Genomic DNA, 12,072 nt, shown 5'->3' on the forward strand with positions numbered 1-12,072 from the left:
CTCCTGATGAGATCTGATAGACTGGGATCTGAAAGTAGGTGAGTAAAGCCACCCCTATCAGTGGACTGGGAGAGGGGCATGAGTGGAGAAGGAGAAGGGAATGTAGGAATGGCAGGGGAAGAGGGAGGGAGCTACAGGTGGATACAAAGTAAATAAATTGTAATTAATAAAAATAAAAATATATTTAAATCAGAAAATAAAAGAGTCACACATCTATACCGTTTGGTGATGGGTGCCTATAATCTGAGAATTTGGGATACTGGCAGAGGAAAAACTGGCGTATGCCAGCAACCTATGGTAAATAGTTTATTTGACACAGAAACATGGCTAGATACCATCTCGAATCTATATACATATATACGCACACATATATATATATGTGTGTATATATACATATATGTACACATTCTTCTGTCTCCCATTGCATAGAGTTCCATTACCATGTACTTAAGTTGTCATTCAAAGGAAGTTAACAAGTACATTTCCTATTCTTTTTCTTTGACGAGAGAGTAGTTAGTATTGTCAATCAGACAAAATAACTAAGGTGATAAAAAATAAGATGAAAAGTGATGAGCTGGTGCGGTGTGCCACAGGAATAAGGGGATAGGAATGATGCCTTCTCCAGGAACAGCTACTTGAGAGCAGACCTGACAGAACAGATTTGTTAGTTCAAAAGTGCAAAGAAGATCCCTTTAGCCATGCAAGGTCCCTGTGTTCGTTTTAAAAGAAGATATTAAATGAAAAGGGTCTGAGAAAGCTCATCCTTGTGGAAGATGTTAACATAGCTTATGCATATGACTGACACGGTCTGATTTGGGAAATCTCTCAGGAATTTTGAAGTTAATCCTAAGTGCAATGAGAGCATGTGAGACAATGTTCACAGTGAGGACATGTTTTCACTGGACACATTTTAGTTAAGGTTATGTTGACACACAGAGGAGAAAATGTGGAGAATATTATCATTTCTGTGTGGACATAGGAAAGCAGCTGCTTCAGACGGCTGACAGGCTGAGCTCTAAAGGGGGGTTGTATTGCAGCCTGACAAACTGAAGAGGAGTCTACACATGGACTTTTAGGATGTTTTTCCCATCATTATATGAAACGTACAGAATGATATTAATGTTAAGGACCAGTAATGCAAACCTATTCAAGAGACTATGTGTGGGTAGTCATGGGGACAAGAAAAAACTTACCACAGTTCACTTGTTCATTTGTTGTCTGAAAGGATATGGCATTAAAGTGCTTTCAGTGTACTTTTATTTGAGCCTATATATTCATGCTATTCTTACCATTCATCTTAACAGCCTCATTTTACAGTAGAAAGTTGATAAGACAGAGGCTCACAATTGGTCAAAGTACAGAGAACATGTGACTGTGGAGTAGTCATCCTAAAGGGAATGTCTCTCACCCCAAATCTCAGGGATGTCCACGGAGAATAGACAGGATCTATATATAGACCAGACACTGTGAACAAGGGCTGTGAGACAGGGCCTTGTGGGAATAACTTGTCTGTTGTTCTTATGAGCAAACTGCCACAGTAGTAATTTGTACCAGACTTGACTCAGCACCATTTCCTCATGCAAGGGGAAGGGGTCAATGTGGCCTTATTCTTCAATGAAAGTCAATGAGTAAGTAAGAATTGAAAAGAAGAAAGTAGGGAGTCATTTTCTTAAAAAGTGTAGCCCATTTTCCAGGAAAGAATCAGAAGACAAAGTAAAGAACAGCAACTTGAAAAATCATTGGTTTGGGAAAAACTTGTTCACCAGGATATAGGGGAGGAAGAGTAAAGGGAATGGAAGTGAAATGCTCAAAATTGGATATATACATGCATGAAATTTTCAAATATAAATTTTCAATGTAAGTTCTGAATAATACCCATTTTCATAAATGCGATTGGCACACGATCAGTATTATTCTGATGTTAAACTCTCTGTTTAGGTAACCCAAATAATCCTGACTCTGCAGTCAACACACTAACCTCAGTGTGTGTGGTTAAGCAGCAAGGTGCATGTCTCTAAAGGGATTCAGCAGCTACATTACAAAGGAGTACCTCTAGAGAGGCAGGTTATATCAGTGGATCTGAACAAATCAGAGGACCCCTTATAACATACAATCAGACAAAAAGAAACAGATCAGAAAGACACATGATATAAATAGGAGTAGTCTCCAATACCAACTATCAACAAAAAAGAACCATGATGAGAAGCAAACAAAAATAATACATCTTACCTAACAGCCATTCAGTTTAGACTTTGAAAGGCCCCGAAAAGAGATCCCTCATGCTCCATCCCTACTCATGTAGAGAACCAGACTCAAGGTTGGTGAAATGCTATATTAATAGCTACTTATTACTCAAGATAAGGGAAATCAATGTACCACATGCTCTTAAAATATCAGAGATTGATATGGATGCCATCTTCTCACCAAGCCCGTGACCTGAGATGCTGCTGACATACTAGGCATGGGCAGCAATGAGCTACAGTGCTCCTTGCTTCACCACTGTCACCTGCCCATGCAAAGATAGAAGGCAATTTATACCAGTGCCTCACCTAATAGGCTGCCCACCCTCCCCTTAGTTCTCTCCATATCACTTTGCCCACTGGACAATTTGCACATTTCCCATAGTTTCCCACACTTCTCTTCAAAGTTTAAATGAAAGCTCAGTTCTACTCTTGCCTTCTATCTCATTGCCTTTCATTCTCAAAATGAGGTTCCTGCTGGCTAGCCTGGAGTGGTAATGCTCCTGATACTAGGAGAGATCAAAGAGGAAGGAAAGCAGGCACTGTATAAGCTCTAGGGTTGGGCTGCTTTCCATACTTCTTCTGTTCAACTTTGAGATGATCAGGATTTGTGCTGAAACTCTTAGAGTGAAATCCGCCAGGAGAGACCAAACACCATTTAAATTACAATTAACCAACTTTTGAGCAGGTTGTTTATATATTTATTTTTAGTTTTTTTATTGAAAATAGATTCTCCTCCTAGACAATATACCTGATTATATTTTCCCCTCCCTCTACTCCTTACCTCAGGATCCACACTTTCTGTCTCTTATTAGATAAAAGAAAATAGGTTTCTAAGAGATAACAACCAGACATCACAAAATAATATATAATAAGATGAAGCAAAACCATCATATCGAAGTTCGATATCAGAACAAAACAGGAGGAAAAATATCCCTAGCACAGACACAAGAGTCTGACTCACTCATTATTACAGTAGGAGTAACATAAAATTTCTAAGATAAAAGCTGTATACATACACATAGGAAATAACTCAGGCACTTGTAGGTGCCATGTTTTCCCTTTTGGTCTTTGTGAGCTCATATGGTCATTGCTTAGTTGATTCACAGGGCCTTCTTTTCCTAGTGTCCTCCACCAACACTGGCTCTCACAAAGTTCTTCAGATGCCCTGATATTTGAGTAAACATGTTTGACAAAGACCTCCCAGTAATACTCTCTTTGAATATTGTCTGACCGTGGTTCTCTGCATCTCTTCACATCTGCTGCTGGAGAAAGCCTCTCTGATGATTAGTGGATAAAGGACAGATCTATGAGTAGAGCAGAATATCATTTGAAGCCATTGTATTGATACTTTTATGGTTTTACCCTCATTATGTGCGCTGTATAGTTTAGTTCTTGGTTACGCTAACAGTGTTGGGTATGGGTTATATCTTGGGAAGTGGGCCTTAAATCAAATGAAACACTGGTTGGCTGCTTCCACAGGTTCTATGTTGTCATTATGTAAATAACTGAATCATACTCGATTGTGTAAATGTACCACAACTCCTATATCTATTCATCAATTTAGGGACAGCTGTTTTTTTTCCAGAAATTGGCTATAATGAAGAAAGCCACAGAGAACATGGTTCTTCTAATTTCCTTGTGATAGGATGGAGTGTCCTTTAGGTATACACCCAAAAGTCTATAGCTGGTTCTTGAGGTAGATAGATTCCAGTTTTTCTGAAGAACCACCATAGTGATTTCCACAGTGGCTATACACGTTTTCACTCCCACCAGCAAAAGAAAATTGTTCCCTGTGACCTACATTCTTCATCGGTATGAATTGTTACTTGATCTAAGCCATTCTGACAGGTACAAGATGGGATCTCACAGTACAATTAATTTGCATTTCCCGATGACTAAAGATGTTGAAGATTTCTTTTACTGTTTCTCCCACTTGAGTTTCCTCTTTTGAGTATTCTTTATTTGGGTATTACTCTATTTTTAACTAGACTGCTTGATTTGTTGGTACATACTTTCTTAATTTTTCACATATATTGGATGTCATTTACTTTTCTATTGGATATGTATCTTTTGCTATTCTAAAGGATACTGCTTTACTAATTGGTGGTGTTTCTATGCTTTACAAATTTATTTATGTTTCCTTAGATCCTCTTTATCAGTTGTTGATCTTATTGTCACTGATATAGACTTTCTATTCAAACAATCAACCCCTATGTAATTATGTTGTAGGCTCTTTCCCAGTTTATCATCCATTGGGCTAAATATATCTCATTTATTTTGGAATCTTATTATCATTTTACAATTTATTCAATTTGTATCCCTGCTATAGCCCCTCCCTCATCTCCTCCCAACCACACCCTCTCTTTATCTTCTCCCTGTATGCCCTTCCCCTACTCCACTGATATGGGAGGTCCTCCTCCCCTTCTATTTGACACTAGCATATCAGGTCTCATAAGGACTATTTAGCATTGTCTTCCTCTGTGGCCTGGCAAGATTGCATCCCCCAGAGGGAAGTTATCAGAAATCCTGTCACTGAGGTCAGCCAGAGAAAGCCCCTGTTCCCCTTATTAGGAAACCCACTTGGAGACTGAGTCTATGGGCTACATCTGAGCCAGAGTTTTAGGTCCTCTCCATGCATTTTCCTTGCTTGGGGTATCAGTCTCTGCAGGGCTCCCAGGACTCAGATATAGTGGCCCTTTTGGTCTCCTTTTTGAACTCCTGCCCCCTCCAGGGTTTCCTATCTCCCCGTTCTTTCATAAGATTACCTACAACCAGAAAAAAAAATCCTCCTGCCACATAATAATCAAAACAGTAAGTATACAGAACAAAGAAAAAATACTGAAAGCTGGAAGGGAAAAAGGCAAACCTATCAGAATCACACGTGATTTCTCAACAGAGACTATGAAAGGAAGAAGGGCCTGGACTGATATAATGCAGAACCTAAGAGAACTCAGATGTCATCAGCCCAGGTTAATATATACAGCAAAACTCTCAGTCATCATAGATGGAGAAAACAAGATATTCATTGACAAAAACAAATTCAAACAATACCTTCCCACAAATCCAGCATTACAGAAGATACTAGAAGGAAGAATAGAACCCAGGAAAGCTAACCACCTTCAGGAAAACACAGGAAACAAATAACCTCACTATAGCAAAATCAAAAGTAGCCAAACACACCAACACACTACCTCAGCCAACAGCAAAATCAAAGCATCTAACGACCACTGGTCATTAATCTCCCTTAACATCAATGGACTCAACTCTCCAAGGAAAAGACACACACCAACAGAACGGATATGTGAACAAGACCCAACAATCTGTTGCATACAAGAAACACACCTAAGTCACAAAGACAGACATTACCTGAGAGTAAAGGGCTGGAAAATGGTTTTCCAAACATATGGACCCAAGAAGCAAGTAGGAGTAGCCATTCTAAAGTCTAATAAAATAGACTTTCATCCAAAATTAATAAAAAAGAGATGGGGAAGGATATTTCATACTCATGAAAGGAAAATTCCACCAAGAAGACACCACAATTCTAAACATATATGCCCTAAACACAAGAGCACCCACATTTGTAAAAGAAACATTAATAAAACTGAAACCACACAAAGATCCTCACACATTGATACTGGGAGAATTCAACACCCCACTCTCAACAAAGGACAGGTCAACAAATCAGAAGTTAAACAAAGAAACGTTGACTCTAACAGAGGTCATGAATCAAATGGACCTAACAGACATTTACAAAATCTTACAACCAAACACAAAAGAATTTACCTTCTTCTCAAAAACTCATGGAACCTTCTCCAAAATAGACCATATAGTTGGTCACAAAACAAGTCTCAATAGATACAAAAATACTGAAATAATCCCAGGTATCCTATCTGAACAACATGGACTAAAACTGGATCTCAACGACAACAGAAATAACAAAAAGCCTACACATGCAGGGAAACTAAACAACTTGCAACATAATGACAGTTGGGTCAGGGAAGAAATAAAGAAAGAAATCAAATTATTCCTAGAATTCAATGAAAATGAAGGCACAACATACCGAACCTTATGGGACACAATGAAAGCAGTGCTAACAGGAAAGTTCATAGCACTAAGTGCCTACAAGAAGAAATTTGAAACCTCTCATGCCAGGGACTTAATGGTTCACCTAAAAGGCCTGGAAAAAAAAAGAAGCAGACACACCAAAGAGTAGTAGATGGCTGAAATAATCAACCTCAGGGCTGGAATCAATAAATTAGAAATAAATAAAACAATTCAAAGAATCAATGAAACCAATAGCTGGTTCTTTTAGAAAATCAACAAGATGGATAAACCCTTAGCCAAACTAACTAAATGGCAAAGAGACACTATTCAAATCAACAAAATCAGAAATGAAAAGGGGTACATAACAACAGACGCTGAGGAAATCTAAACAATCATTTGGACTTACTTCAAAAGTCTATATGCCACAAAATTTGAAAATTTAAATGAAATGAACAATTTTCTTGATTGATTCCACTTACCAAAGCTGAATCAAGACCAGGTAAATCAATTAAATAGTCTTATATCCCCTAAGGAAATAGAAACAGTCATCCAAAGTCTCCCATCCAAAAAAGCCCAGAACCATATGGTTTCAGGGCAGTATTCTGCCAGAATTTCAAAGAAAAGCTAACTCCAATTATCTTCAAATATTCTACAAAATAGAAATGGAAGGAACACTAAGAAACTCATTCTATGAAGCCACAGTCACCTTGGTACATGAACCTCACAAAGACCCAACAAAGAAAGAAAATTTCAGGCCAGTCTCCTTTTATTAACATTGATACAAAATCCCCAACAAAATACTTGCAAACCAAATACAAGATGACATTAAAGATATCATCCACTATGACCAAATAAGTTTCATCCCAGGTATGCAATGGAGGTTCAATATACAGAAAACCATCAATGTGATAGACCATATAAACAAACTGAAAGAAAAAAAAAACAACAACAACACGATAATCTCCCTACATGCTGAAAAAGCATTTGACAAAATCCAACATCCATTCATGTTTAAAGTCTTGGAGAGATCAGCGATACAAGGCACATATCTAAAAACAGTAAAGGCAATATACAGCAAGCCTATAGCCAACATCAAACTAAATGGAAAGAAACTTAAAGCAATCCCACTGAAGTCAGGGACAAGGCAAGGCTGCCCACTCTCTCCTTGTCTCTTCGACATAGTTCTGGAAGTCCTTGCTAGAGCAATAAGACAACTGAAGGAGATCAAGGGGATACAAATCAGAAAGGAAGAAGTCAAAGTATCATTATTTGCAGATGACAAGATAGTATACCTGACTGACCCCAAAAATTCTACCAGGGAACTAAAACAGCTGATAAACAGGTTCATCAGGTGGCAGGATACAAAACTAACTCAAAAAATTCAGTAGCCCTCCTGTATACAGAAGACAAAGGGCTGAGAAAGAAATTGAGGAAACACTTCACAATAGCCACAAAAGACATAAAGTACCTTGGTGTAACCCTAACCAAGCAAGTGAAAGACTTGTATGAAAAAAAATTCAAGTCTCTGAAGAAAGAATTAGAAGAAGATATGAGAAGATGGAAAGATCTCCCATGCTCATGGCTTGGCAGGATTAACATAGTAAAAATGGCCATCTTACCAAAGGCAATCTACAAATTCAATGTAATTCCCATCAAATTACCAACACAATAATTTACAGACCTGGAAAGAAAAATTCTCAACTTCATATGGAAGAACAAGAAATGCAGAGTTGCTAAAACAATTCTCTACAATACATGATATTCTGGAGGTGTTGCCATCCCTGATCTCAAGCTGTACTATAGAGCAACAGTAATAAAAACTGCATGGTATTGGCATAGAAACAGACTGCTGGATCAATGGAACTGACCAGAAGACACAGAAATAAACCCACACAAATATGGACACCTGATTTTTGGCAAAGATGCCAAAACCATACAATGGAAAAATAGATAGCATCTTTAACAAATGGTGCTGGTCTAACTGGATGCCTACATGTAGAAAAATGAAAATAGATCCACACTTATCCCCCTGCACAAAACTAAAGTCCAAATGGATCAAAGACCTCAACATAAAACCAGACACATGAAATCGGTTAGAAGAAAAAGTGAAGGAGACCCTAGAACTCATTGGTACAGGAGATAACTTCTTGAACAGAACACCAACAGCACAGGCTCTAAGAGCAACAATCAATAAATGGGACCTCATGAAACTCAAAAGCTTCTGTAAAGCAAAGGACACTGTCCTCAAAACAAAACGACTGCCTACAGATTGGGAAAGAATCTTTACCAACACTCTATCTGACAGAGGGCTAATATCCAGTATACATAAAGAACTAAAGAAGTTGAAGAGCAACAAATGAAGTAATCCAATTAAAAAAATGGGGAACAGAGCTATACAGAGAATTCTCGATAGAGGAATATCAAGTGGCAGAGAAACACTTAAAGAAATGCTCAATGTCATTAGCCATCAGGGAAATGCAAATCAAAACGACCCTGAGATTTCACCTTATACCCTTTAGAATGGCCAAGCTCAAAACCTCAAGTGACAACACATGCTGGAGAGGTTCTGGAGAAAGGGGAACCCTCCTCCACTGCTGGTGAGGATGTAAACTGGTACAATCCCTCTGGAAATCTATCTGGTGCTTTCTCAGACAACAAGGAATAGCACATCCTCAAGACCCAGCTATACCACTCTTAACCATATAACCAAAAGAGGCTCAAGTACACAACAAGGACATTTGCTCAACCATTATTGTAGCAGCTTTATTTGTAATAGCCAGAATCTGGAAACAACTCAGTGCCCTTCGACTGAAGAATGGATACAGAAATTGTGCTATATCTACACAATGGAATATTATACAGCAATGAAAAACAAGGGAATCATGAAATTTGCAGGAAAATCGTGGGATCTGAAAACGATCATCCTGAGTGAGCTTTCCCAGAAGCAGAAAGACACACATGGTATATACTCACTCATATAGACATATAATATAGGATAAACCTACTAAAATATGTACATCTAAGGAAACTATCAAGAGGAAGGGCCCTGACTAAAATGCTCAATGCCCATCCTGAAAGGCAAAGAGAATGGACATCAGAAGAAGAAGAAAACAGGAAACAGGTTAGGAACCTGCCACAGAGGGCCTCTGAAAGGCTTTCCCATGCAGACTATCAAAGCAGATGCTTAGACTTATGGCTAACTCTTGGGCAGAGTTCATGGAACCTTATGAAAGAAGGGGGAAATAGTAAGATCTGGAGAGGACAAGAACTCTCCAAGTAGAGCAAGAGTACCAGAAAATTTGAACACAGAGGTCTTTCCAGAGTTTGATACTCCAACCAAGTACCATGCATGGAGATAACCTAGAACCCCTGCACAGATGTAGCCTATGGCTGTTCAGTGTCCCATAGTAATGGGAACAGGGACTGCTTCTTACATAAACTGATTGGCCTACTCTTTGATGACCTCCCCCTGAGTGGGGAGCAGCCTTACCAGGCCACAGAGGAAGACAATGCAGCCACTCCTGATGAACCCTAACAGACTAGGATCAGAAGGAAGAAAAAGAAACCCTCCCCTACCAGTCGACTTGGGTAGGGGAGTGTGTGGAGAAGGGAGAGGAAGGAAGGCATTGGGAGGGGAGGAGGGGGGGAACTAGAGTGGGGATATAAAGTAAATAAAGTATAATTAAAGAGAAACTCAAGTGACAAGGCATTCTGGAGAGGATGTGGAGAAGAGAGACTCCTCTGCCTTTGTTATTGGGAATGTGAACTTTTACAACCACCTTGTAAATCAGTCTGGTGCTTTGTCAGACAATTACGAACAGTAATTCCTCAAGATCCAGCTATAGCACTCCTAGGCATATATCCAATATATGCTCAAGTACACAAAAGGACATTTTTTCAACCATGTTTCTAGCAGCTTTATTCTTAATAGCCAGAACCTGGAAACAACCTAGATGTCTCTCAACTGAAGAATAGATACAGAAATTGTGGTACATTTACACAGTGGAATAAAAATAATTAAAAACAAGGAAATCATGAAATTTGCAGGCAAGTGGTAGGAACTAGAAAAGATCATCCTGAGTGAGGTATCCCAGAAGCAGAAAGACACACATGGTATATACTCACTCATAAGTGGATATTATATTTATAATATAGGATAAACATACTAAACTCTGTACACATAAAGAAGCTAAGCAAGAAGGAGGACCCAGGGTGAGATGATCAATCCTCACTCAGAATGGCAGACAGTATGGACATCAGAAGGGGAGAAAACAGGGAATAGGACAGGAGCCTACCACAGAGGGCACTGAGGAAATTGAAAGACTCATTAGGTCTGACTTCAAAAGCCTATATACCATAAAATTTGAAAATCTACGTGAAATGGACCATTTTCTTGACAGATAATTTACCAATGCTTGAGGAGTCTTAATGTAAACTAATAATCTCATGATTATGTATTCTTTGTAAATGATTTTAAATGCTATACTATTTTTATACAAATTCATCATAGCCTGAAGGCAAAACAAAGAGATTTCTAAAGCCACCATGACACTGTACACTTCACTGATGCTTCTTGCTTGTACTATATCCTCTCAGTGCAACATCACAACTTCTAAATCTCTTAAGTCATCTCCTTTTTATCTATATACACCAGTGTTGTCAAAACTATGGAAGAATGGAGCCTATCTCTTAATTTATTTTCTATTGAACTTTACATCAATTTGTCATGCATAGCCGATCTCAAGCAGAGGGGGAAGTGTGAAGGCCAAGGACTGTGTGTGGTGCAAGCAGCTGCTGAGACTCTCATGGAGGTTTGTGTTGGAGGCTGAAGCACTATGGGAGGAGAGCTGCTACTCTGCTGACAGTAGTAAACTGCCAGGTCTTCAGCCTGCAACTGCTGATGGAGAGAGTGAAATCTGTCCCATATCCACTGCCTGTGAAGCGATCAGGGACCCCAGTGTATCGATTGGATGCCCAGTAGATCAGAGGTTTAGGGGATTGCCCTGGTTTCTGCTGGTACCAAGCTACAGCAGTACCCACACTCTGACTGGACTTGCAGCTTAGGGTGATCCTGTCTCCTACAGATGTGGACATGAATTCAGGAGACTGGGTCATCACAATGTTCCCCTCAGCACCTGCAACCAGAAACAGACAATAAGTATACACATATACACACAAAGAATTTCTGATACAAATGTTGGGATCAAAAAATGCTTTTTCTAATGACATTGCTTGCATACAATCGGATTCCTATAGTAAATAGCTGTTTCTTTGCAAATGAACTATTTTGGTGATATTCTAATACTCTTTTCATTTCTCACCAGACATCCAAAGAAGCAGGAATAAGAAGACCTGGATCTGTGACTCCATCTTTGTGGCCCAGGCTGTCTGATGCTTTTCAGTTCTCACTGCAAATTCGGGTTTATAAAATATGGGCAGATGGGCTGTCTTGTAAGGCCCTATGCAAAACAGACATCAAATGAGAAAGTAAATAGCCAGGGTACTGGGTTGTGAGAAAACCAGTCAATGGGTGGAATGGTCAACAAAGACATGCAAGGGCCAAATTAGAGTTCTCAATCTGAAAATATTGAGATGCAGACATGTGAGGTTTCGGAAAAAATCAAACACATTGAAAGCCAGTGAGTTTAATAGAAATAATACTAGAAAACTTTTAATTACAATCCTGAGGAAACAGTAAACATCCTGATCAACAACAGCAGAAAGAAACAGAAGAAGCAGAAAGAAGAAAGGAAAATAAGGGGGGGGGGAGTAGAAGGGTAGATGA

At 39.0% G+C, this 12,072-nt stretch overlaps 1 pseudogene; it reads right to left on the reverse strand.

Moving 5' to 3' along the window:
- Positions 1–539: 539 nt before the first annotated feature.
- Positions 540–11,657, reverse strand: LOC132654387 (immunoglobulin kappa variable 4-1-like; annotated as a pseudogene).
- Between the last annotated feature and the right edge of the window lie 415 nt (positions 11,658–12,072).

The sequence above is a fragment of the Meriones unguiculatus genome, chromosome 5, assembly GCF_030254825.1.
Source record: "Meriones unguiculatus strain TT.TT164.6M chromosome 5, Bangor_MerUng_6.1, whole genome shotgun sequence".
Classification (NCBI taxonomy): Eukaryota; Metazoa; Chordata; class Mammalia; order Rodentia; family Muridae; genus Meriones; species Meriones unguiculatus.